Here is a 9,965-nt window from a genome sequence, read left to right on the forward strand (position 1 = left end):
TTCAAGGAGCTATGAACCTGCACTCCAAAGTCTCTTTGTTCAAAAACATTCCCTAGGACCTAACCATTAAGTGTATAAGTCCTGCTAAGATTTGCTTTCCCAAAATGTAGCACCTCGCATTTATCTGAATTAAACTCCATCTGCCACTTCTCAGCCCATTGGCCCATATGATCAAGATCCTGTTGTAATCTGAGGTAACCCTCTTTGCTGTCCACTACACCTCCAATTTTGGTGTCATCTGCAAACATGCCTCTTATGCTCGCATCCAAATCATTTAAGTAAATGACAAAAAGTAGAGGACCCAGCACCGATCCTTGTGGCACTCCACTGGTCACAGGCCTCCAGTCTGAAAAACAACCCTCCACCACCACCCTCTGTCTTCTACCTTTGAGTTAGTTCTGTATCCAAATGGCTAGTACTCCCTGTATTCCGTGAGATCTAACCTTGCTAATCAGTCTCCCATGGGGAACCTTGTTGAATGCCTTACTGAAGTCCATATACATCACATCTACTGCTCTGCCCTCATCAATCCTCTATTACTTCTTCAAAAAACTCAATCAAGTTTATGAGACATGATTTCCCACTCACAAAGCCATGTTGACTATCCATAATCAGTCCCTGCCTTTCCAAATACATGTACATCCTGTCCCTCAGGATTCTCTCCACCAACTTGCCCACCACCGACGTCAGGCTCACTGGTCTATAGTTCCCTGGCTTGTCCTTACCATCCATCTTAAACAGTGGCACCATGTTAGCCAACCTCCAGTCTTCCAACACCTCACCTGTGACTACCGATGATACAAATATCTCAGCAAGAGGCCCAGCAATCACTTCTGTAGCTTCCTTTAGAGTTCTAGGGTACACCTGATCAGGTCCTGGGCATTTATCCACCTTTATGCGTTTCAAGACATCCAACACTTCCTCCTCTGTAATATGGACATTTTGCAAGGTGTCACCATCTATTTCCCTACAGTCTATATCTTCCATATCATTACATATATCTTCAAATCTCTGCTGGATATTCTTCCATTATTCATTAATAACACACAAGTGAAACATTCACACTTTCCATTTCAACCAAGATATTTTTGTTCTTGGTGCTGGTAGAAACTCTACCATTATCAGTTGGGAAACCCAAATTTTAAAAGATAGCGACAAGATATGAATGATTGTTTTAAATTTGTTTATAAGTAGACGTTTTCCCCTGTGTAAAGTGTTGGAGAGACAGTTTTTCTACATGAAGGCCCCATCATAAATGCAAGTTGCTTTTTGATAATATTTATCGATGAGGTTTCCACTTCAGTTCAGTGCATTACCACTAAAAACACTTTACACAGAGCAATCTAAATTATTAAGAACAAAGGCAAACAGATAATATTTTGTTCTGACATTCAGAGGTCAAACTTGTAATCATTTGTCAGCATTTAAAAGGTACAGTCAATTTTTATGCTGAGTTGGTATTTACTGTAAATGTGTTACTAACAACCTCACTTATGCATAATAGATGTTGGTGCCTCCGTCATTATTGTTTGACTGAAAACTCCCAACAAAAGCTGATTGTTGTAGTCTTGCTGAAAAGATAAAAATGTGACCAAAACTTGTTGGTTCGCACTCATCAAATCAAATGCAAGAATTCCAAATTTTAAACATCCAAACTAATTTATATAACAGGCAAAACTGGTGTTGATTGGTTGGTGTCAACTCACATCTGCTGATGTGTTGTAGTGGAGAAAACTTGAGAAGTAATAGATTCTCCTGGGCAATTTTTAAGAGGATGCAAGGCTTGAACATATGGTCTGTACTCATTATTATAAACAATCAAAAGTATATGCTGTTTGAATCAATTACTCAATGACAGGGGTACATAACCTACATATCCAACATTACATGACATTTCTTAATTGCAGGGTAGGCAAAATGTCTTCTTGGACTGATAGCTAAAAATCACACAACACCAGGTTATAGTCCAACAGGTTTAATTGGAAGCACACTAGCTTTCGGAGCGTCACTCCTTCATCAGGTGGTTGTCCATGGCACTGTGTGATTTTTAACTTTGTATACCCCAGTCCAACACCGGTATCTCCAAATCATGGACGGATAGCAGCATCCTGTTGGTGGAAAATGTCAGATACATAGCCATTGCATAGTAACAACATGAAATAGCTTCTTTAACCAGTTGTTCAAATGCACCAAATTTAAAATCATCAGTTGAGCTCACAATATGACTCATTAATAAGACCAGAAGATACAGGAGCAGGATTAGGTCATTCAGCAAAGAGTCTCATCCTCCATTTGATCACAGCTGATCTGTTTCTAAACCTCTTCTCCTGCCTTCTCCCTGTAACCTTTGATCCTCTTACTAATCAAGAATCTATCTATCCCTGTCTTAACTATGCTCAATGACTTGGTCGCCATAGCCTTCTGTGGCAATTAGTTCCACAGATTCAACACTCTCTGGCTGAAGAAATTTCTCCTCATCTCAGTTCTAAAGGGTTGTCCCTTCACTCTGAGACTGCGCTGTCAGGTCCTAGTCTCTGCTATTATTGGAAACATCTTCTCCATGTCCACTCTATCCAGGCCTCTCAGCATCCTGTAAGTTTCAATCAGATCCCCTCTCATCCTTCTAAACTCCATCAAGTACAGACTTAGAGTCCTCAACCGCTCCTCATATGACAAGCCCTTCATCCCCAGGATCATTCTTGTAAATGTCCTCTGGATCTCCTCCAAGGCCATCCTTCTTACTGAAAGGGCCCAAGACCACTCACAATCTTCCAATCACAGCCTTACACAGCCTCAGTAGTGAACCCATGCTCTTGTATTCAAGCCCTCTCAAATGAATTGTATCAAAACATTGCATTTGCCTTCCTAGCTGCTAACTGAACTTAATTGTTAACTTTAAGGAGTCTCTAAATCTCTTCAGATTTTCAAAGCATTTATTTAAAAAATGGTCTAAGCCTCTACATACTGAAGTAACCTCACACTTTCCTACATTGTATTCCAAAAGCAACTTTCATTTATAAACATTGATCCATTCCAAGCATAATGGATATGTTCAAGTCTTGTGCCTTTTTTTGAATTTCCTGAAGATTTAAGGAGCCTATACTTTCCTCTTGTTTTCCCCATGGCAGTATCTTAGCCAATCAGCACCCTTTTCTCACAATACAAATTGTTGTGATCAGTTGCAGTTTGACACTCTTGTATTTGTTCTGATGATTGTAAGAAAAGCCTTAGCAACATGTCTCTCATTTCAGCAATATTCAAGTCCTGTTTTATCATCCACTGGAGTAAAACAGGAATTGTTTCAGATAACTTTGCATAATCCTGAGGCCAAAAAAGTGCACCTTCAGCTGAATTTACAAACTAATTACTGCTGTAGCTATTCAGACCCATTGATGCAATTCAGTGTAAGATAGCTTAATTATTTAGAGGGTGGGAAAGAGATCTATCAAGCCAAAAGGAAACAGGAACATGCGAAAAGTACAAAATTGGAAAAGTCTTGTCAATAGTTCATTGATTAATCACAAAACCATGCAGCAAAGAAGTATAGAACAGTGAAGAGCAAGGCATGATTTCAAATCAACATTAACCTGGATCTGCAGCATCAATTCACTGGGCAGGAGGCTACCTGGTACTCACCAGCAAAACCAGGAAATATTAAAAATGACCATGTTCTCCATCCCAAATATTCCCACTCTTGCTTCCCCCAAATTGCCTTGACTGACACACACAAATATATTTCCATATTATCCTGGAATAGAAACATTCAAAGCAGTTTTGGGCAGTTGTTTCTGTTAATAAATATGAATGCACGAGATATGGATCAAGATTGCCACTCTCCCTGAATGAAGCTCTTTAGGTGACACCTAATTTCACATTCTGGCCCATATACAACTAACATCAAGCAATGACTTAAATCTATAGCACTCTAGGGACGAAGCAGCCCCTCTGACCATTGACAATGCATTTTTAATGGTTTAGAATCCATCCAGCAACTGAAAGTACTTTCTAGTGCAAGGATGAGTGGTTTGGCCGCGTCTTACTGACAAAATTATTCATTTCGCTTTGAGCCTGGCTACCGCGGAGGCCTGCCATTGTCCAAGCATGTGGTTCCATTCAGTGTGAACCGCAGCATGTCATTGAACCTGGGCGAAACCCTCCGCTGTCCACGCATGCCTCTTGGTGCTGTACTTTAAGAATGACCTCAGCAGGCAACTCACCCTGAGAACAGTCTCTTCCAAATCTCAAAGAAATTAAACCATCAAGAAAGAAATTTGGCCAAATGAAACTGGTCTTTGTGGGTTAGTTTGATAGGTCACTTTAATACCGTGTTTGTTATGGTCTGGAGACTTTATTCGTTCACTCTCTGAATACATAGCCACGGGTATTTTTGTAACCCTGCTGCCTGCCTAGGGGGACATGTTCTGATTTTTTTTCTTATTGAAAGCCCATTGCAGAGAGGAAGGAGTCGGTGTGAAATCTATGGTCTAGTGGGAGCGCTGGAGAAATCGCCGGCCCAAGAAGTTGAAGCAGGAGAAAGGTCTGATCACTTTGTGCGCCTGGCAAGCAACTGTCCCCTTTAGATTCACACCAGCTAACTCCGGTCCACTGGGCAGACAGGCTGTTTTTAAGACTTATGTCTGGAGAGGAAGAAATAAAATACAATAATAAAAAGAAAGAGATAGACGCGAGCAATCTGCGGCAGCTTGTACTCTTTAGATTTGATCTAGTTGATGCTGACATGTGTAAACATCCCATACGACACTTTACAATAAAACACTCGGAAACAATGCAAAACATGGGGAGAAAGCAGGAAAATGGGGTTGAGACCCTATCAACCATGATCGAATGAAGAAGCAGTGTCGATGGACCGAATGGCCTAATTTCTGCTCCTCTGTCTTACGGTCTCACTTGCAAATGATCCCCGGCAAATGTCCAGTGACATTTGCTGTGATCCAACCCAGTTTCATTCCCTTCCGCCCTAACGCAGCGGCTCTCCCTGTAAAGTTCGAGAAACACGGTTGTGTCAAATCTGGACATTGGTGATAGAAATTTTTGGAGGAATTGCCTGTCCCACATTGTGCAAGGAACTACCATCATTCTGTTCAAAAAGACCCACTAATCACTGCAGAGCATCTGCACAGCAGGTGGGCACAGGTTAAACGGGGATCATTCAAAAATCAGAAAGCACCGTATATGTGGGGTATTACAGACTCCTGAAAGTGAAAGTATTCAATTCATGCTGGTGCTTATTTTTTTTCTTTTCCATGCTTATATCGGGATATCACAATTCCCTTAATTTTCGTTAAAATGAATTGAAGCCCGCTCTGGCTGCTTCTGTACCTTCAGAAGCATGTCAGAAAGTCTGCTTTTAAAACGGATAAACTCCGTCCTCAGACAGTGTAATGTTTAAAGGAATCATCCCAGAACGTGGACAGCGTGAAACAGCGATTTGGGGGAAATTGATCTGTCGAGTTTAGCGAGACATTGCATTGATTCGTCTACTTAAGTTTTTAACGAAAATTTGAATTTACACAAAATTATTAGCTTCTTGATGATATAATTGTGCATTAACCCCTTTTCTGGATTTGCAATTTTATACTTTTTATATGTTCCCGCCTTGTGTTTGACCTAGTTTTATACATGTCACTTGGTCCTTTTTTGCTTCTTTTGGGCAATTTAACAAAAGCTCACACATTAGTCAAGAGTGTGCGGGTTCGAACACTGAAACCAGATATTTATTTTGTTAAATATGTAACAGGCACAAATAGACATCATTCTTTGTCCCAGATGCACATTAAATAGCCGCTTGTTTGATTTTCGCCTTTATATTCATTTTGGTAGATTACCTGCAAATTACATACAACAATATAATGTGGACCTATTTCGGTAAAACAGTCAATAGCAGGATTACGGGGAAGTGCAGAAATCGTCTACCTCTTGAGCATTTAAGCGGAGTTTCTTATTATTTAAGACTGTTGCATACATCTTACTGGAAGTATTCCCCTGGAGGTCACTTCACAATGAGAAGGTAAGTTGTCCAGCCAGCTATCACCAAAGCTCCCAATAAGACCGTGTAACTGAAGAGAACGAAGGCCAAGAGTTCTTTCAGCACCCGCAGGTAGTGGACAGCGAACGGCTCCACCAAGGCTACCCGCCCGGACATGGCACACCTTGGAGCTTGAGGGAATTAGGGGCTAATTGTTGAAAACCAGGCGCCGGCACACACAGCCCGCGGGAATTTTAATCGGGAGGGCCTGTCTGTGCGGAAACAAAGAACAAACAGATGAGAAGTAGAGTGCGGGTGGAATCGCCTTTAGTAATAACTGGGACAATAGGAAAAGTCAGGTTCTACCAGTGCAGAGTGTACATTTGTTGAAACGTAGAAGTGATCATCTCAAACTGTAATAAAGGTGAGTGAGTTTGGAATACCGAGTAAGGTGATGCACTGAATTAGCTTCATGCTTTTCACTGGGATACGTCAACTGTCACTGTAAATGGTCCGCGGGGGCTTCATCTCCAAAACTTAATGCTGCAAAAGCTTCCTTCATATTCCACTAATTGGTCTTCAAATGGAGCCATGTCTTGAGCTCTGTCCAAGACAGTGTTGAGGACAGAATCAAACAGCAGGAACTGTGGTGAGAGTGTGCATGTAGCAAAGGGGCCCTTTAACAGCTGCTGGACGGGAGACCTGCAGCGCATACTCAGACATTACTGTCTGCTCAATGAAAGCACGAAACCAGACACACGTTTCACTTGCTCAGTGTCTCCTGTCAATAATCAGTGCTATTACTTGAAGAAAAGTTTCACGAAATAAAACTTCACTAAAACAAGCAAATACCTTTTTAGTGAGAAATATGCTTCCCTCCCTCTCTCTACCCCGCCCAGTGAGCAGCAGTGCATTGGATGACAATGTTGACAAGTTTAGGCTGCTCTCGGTTGACAGGCTGTTCCAGGTACAGTTTTAGCAGGAAAAATGTCAAGATGTAAATCTAAACACCATCCCCACACCACCCTGATTTTAAACATAATAAAGACTAAAGTTTAGTGAATCATACACACACACTGATATGTAGAAATTTATTTTGAGATCAGCCCTGGATCATGTACCGGTTCTGAGGCAAGGTGACAGGACCCGAAACGTTAACTCTGATTTCTTTCCACAGATGCAGCCAGACCTGCTGAGTTTTTCCATCAATTTCTGTTTTTGTTTCTGATTTTCAGCATCCCGCAATTATTGCACTTTTTAAAATTTCGTTTACAAATGTTAACTCAGGCTATTTGAATTCAATAGTGCCCTCGCTTCGAGCTCAGGAAGCTTCTGTGAAGTGTTCGACTGTATTGTAAACACAGGCAGGTTAAAACCTAATCAGTCCCACCCAATTTCAGAGAGAAATCTGCCCGGTGTATCCAGTTGCCTTGTCACCTAGTCTCTACCTCCTCCCAACATCAGGCCAGCTAGCTCCTGGGTGTAGTTAGAAAAAAAAACTTACCTTTTTCAACGTCTGCTTTGAGGAATTGTTCCTCCCAACAGGTAACCCCACACTTGGAAAGATGTGGCTCCGGGGATTGGGAAAGCTCGTCTTGCAGCTGACCTTCCTCACTCTCTGCCTTGTTTGTACAAAGCTCTGGAATAGGTGTGGCCAAAGGCCGCCTAAACTGCTTGCGTGAAACAAGCTCCAGTTCTTCACACATGGCAAAAGGGAGAGAAAACACCCTCTCTCACTCTCTCTCTCACACACACACACACACAGATAAAACTCACATTGTATTTAAACCATTCCAGAATGTCAGAGAACTACAAGTGTTGACTTAGCAACCAGCCCCCTTAAAAACAAACATCTCATGAAAATCTGTGTAAAGAAACTGAAGATTCATAACGATCAATCCGTAAGGAGGGCTGTACATTTTACAATCGTTTAAAATGTAGGCAACAACCATTACATTCAATGATTTCTCTGAAAAGAGAATCTAAAAATCTGGCAATTCCAGAAACAGCGTTGTACCACTATCTACCAGCTGTAAGGTCAAACTGCACAGAATAAGCACCGGAAAAGCTAGTTTTGGTCGGAAATGGATTGCATTTTGCACAGCTATCTCGCATTATAAATGATACTCCCCCTTTTCTGGAAACTGGTTTCGAGGGACTGGCGAAGTTCACAGCCCTGACTGTTTTTGGTTATATTTCCGTTAAAGTATCTATTTATTCAAATACATGAACTAAGAACCACTGACTTTTTTTTCCTGTTCTTGGAGAAACTGAAGTGAAACTCTTCCTTATCGATGACGGGTTTATAAAGAACCGGACAGAAAACAAACCCTGAAAAACAAGTGATCACAGGGGGAGGCTACTCCATCAATCCTGCCTTAAACTGCTCCAGCAACAGGCACATTATCCCTTGCCAACCAGGAGCAAATGGGCCTTTAATCCAATCAAGATTCCCCGCTATCAAATCATTACCCGCTTCACTGCTGTCTCCAGACGGAAACAGGCCATTAACGAGCTGATCAAGAAAGCTATTAGCGGTAATTGCTCCTCTGGAGACAAAGTCCACTCGAGGTTTACAGCTCTCTTGTTGTTTAGGAAAAACAAATTTATGCTACATTATAACCTGAAAAAGTCCCGTTCAAGACCCAGAACACTGATTCTTACAGAAATGTCCAGATCAGGGAAAGCCACAGAAATAATCACTAGAATACTGTGAAATGATTCAAAGTGGGCACACCACTTCCAAACATTACGAATCACATCATAACAGAGATGTCAGGTCTGTATTCTGCAACAAAGCATGCCCACGTTTCACATATTCCATGGTTATTTTGATTCATTTTCTACACCATCCCCTTTTCTAAAGCTTTTCCATGCTCGATAGGATGCACGCAGAAACATACGTTTCTCTGCGCTTGGACCATTAGGGGAGAGGTGGTTAAAGGGCCGATACTACAACAGAGAGTGTTGGTAGAGATTGAGGAGTTGCCCAGGGCGTCATGGAGATCCCTTCAGGCAGGATAGGGAGATGTGTTTGGTGCTGGCAACACTAGGGAACTGGTGGAAATTGAGGCTGGCTTGGTGGAAGGTGAGGACTAGGAAGAAAAATGAGAAAGGGTTAGGAGCAGAAATGCGGGCAGGGCTGCAGACAATGTCAACTACAGGGTTGGGGAGATCCTTAGCTGGTAGAAAAAGGATATCTTAGGAACACTATTGTGGAAAACGAATTATTCCAATTTAGTATTCGACAAGCAGAGAAAGGGTACTGAGAAAAGCATTAGAACTATAAATGTGTCAAATCCCTGGATCATAGAGTCTTCCTTTGTGTTGTAAACCTCTTCAGCTCACCAGGTCTGTGTCAGTCAAGAGCAATTAGCTGATGGACTTCTTCCTAGGGTAATTAAAAAAAGGTGACTGCTGACATAACAGATACATTGGTTTTAATTTTCCAAAATTTCCTAAATTCTGGGGAGTTCAAGAAAATGAACTATAAGCCTATTAGCCTAACATAAGGAAATTGTGTGAATTTATTGAGGTTATAGTAAGGCACTTAGCAAATCTCAAAACAAATCAGGTAAAGATAAACTGGTTTTGTGAAAGGGAAATAATATTGGACCAGTTTATTGGAGCTCTTAAAGCAAGTAACAAGCAGAGATGAAGGGAAATTGGAGGATGTACTGTACTGAGATTTTCAGAAAGCATTTGACAAAGTGCCACAAAGATTACATAAAGTAAAAGCTCAGAGTGAAAATGGCAACGTATTAGCAGAGAGGGAGGATCGGTTGGTTACTGGGAAGCAGCAGGCGTGCAAAAATGGCCATTTTAAGGTTGGCAGGGCATGATAAGTAGTGTGTCATAAGGCCCAGTTTTGGGGCCTCAACAGTTTACAATTTTTATTAATGACTGGATACAAGGATGAAACAAAGATAGGTTGGAAAGCAAATCATGAAGAGGATATAACCTACCTACATCAGTTTGC

The 9,965-nt window shown here is 41.4% G+C and overlaps 1 long non-coding RNA gene across 1 annotated transcript; it reads right to left on the bottom strand.

The window, feature by feature from the left end:
• Positions 1–5,713: 5,713 nt before the first annotated feature.
• On the bottom strand, positions 5,714–9,357 carry LOC148145384 (uncharacterized). The gene is made up of 2 exons (XR_015761302.1): positions 7,491–9,357; positions 5,714–6,258 (listed from the first exon to the last, which is right to left on the bottom strand). It is a non-coding gene; the product is annotated as an uncharacterized LOC148145384 (long non-coding RNA).
• Between the last annotated feature and the right edge of the window lie 608 nt (positions 9,358–9,965).

The sequence above is a fragment of the Chiloscyllium plagiosum genome, unplaced genomic scaffold (assembly GCF_037043375.1).
Source record: "Chiloscyllium plagiosum isolate Xiang-an unplaced genomic scaffold, Cpla_swu_hap1 HiC_scaffold_24, whole genome shotgun sequence".
NCBI lineage: Eukaryota > Metazoa > Chordata > Chondrichthyes > Orectolobiformes > Hemiscylliidae > Chiloscyllium > Chiloscyllium plagiosum.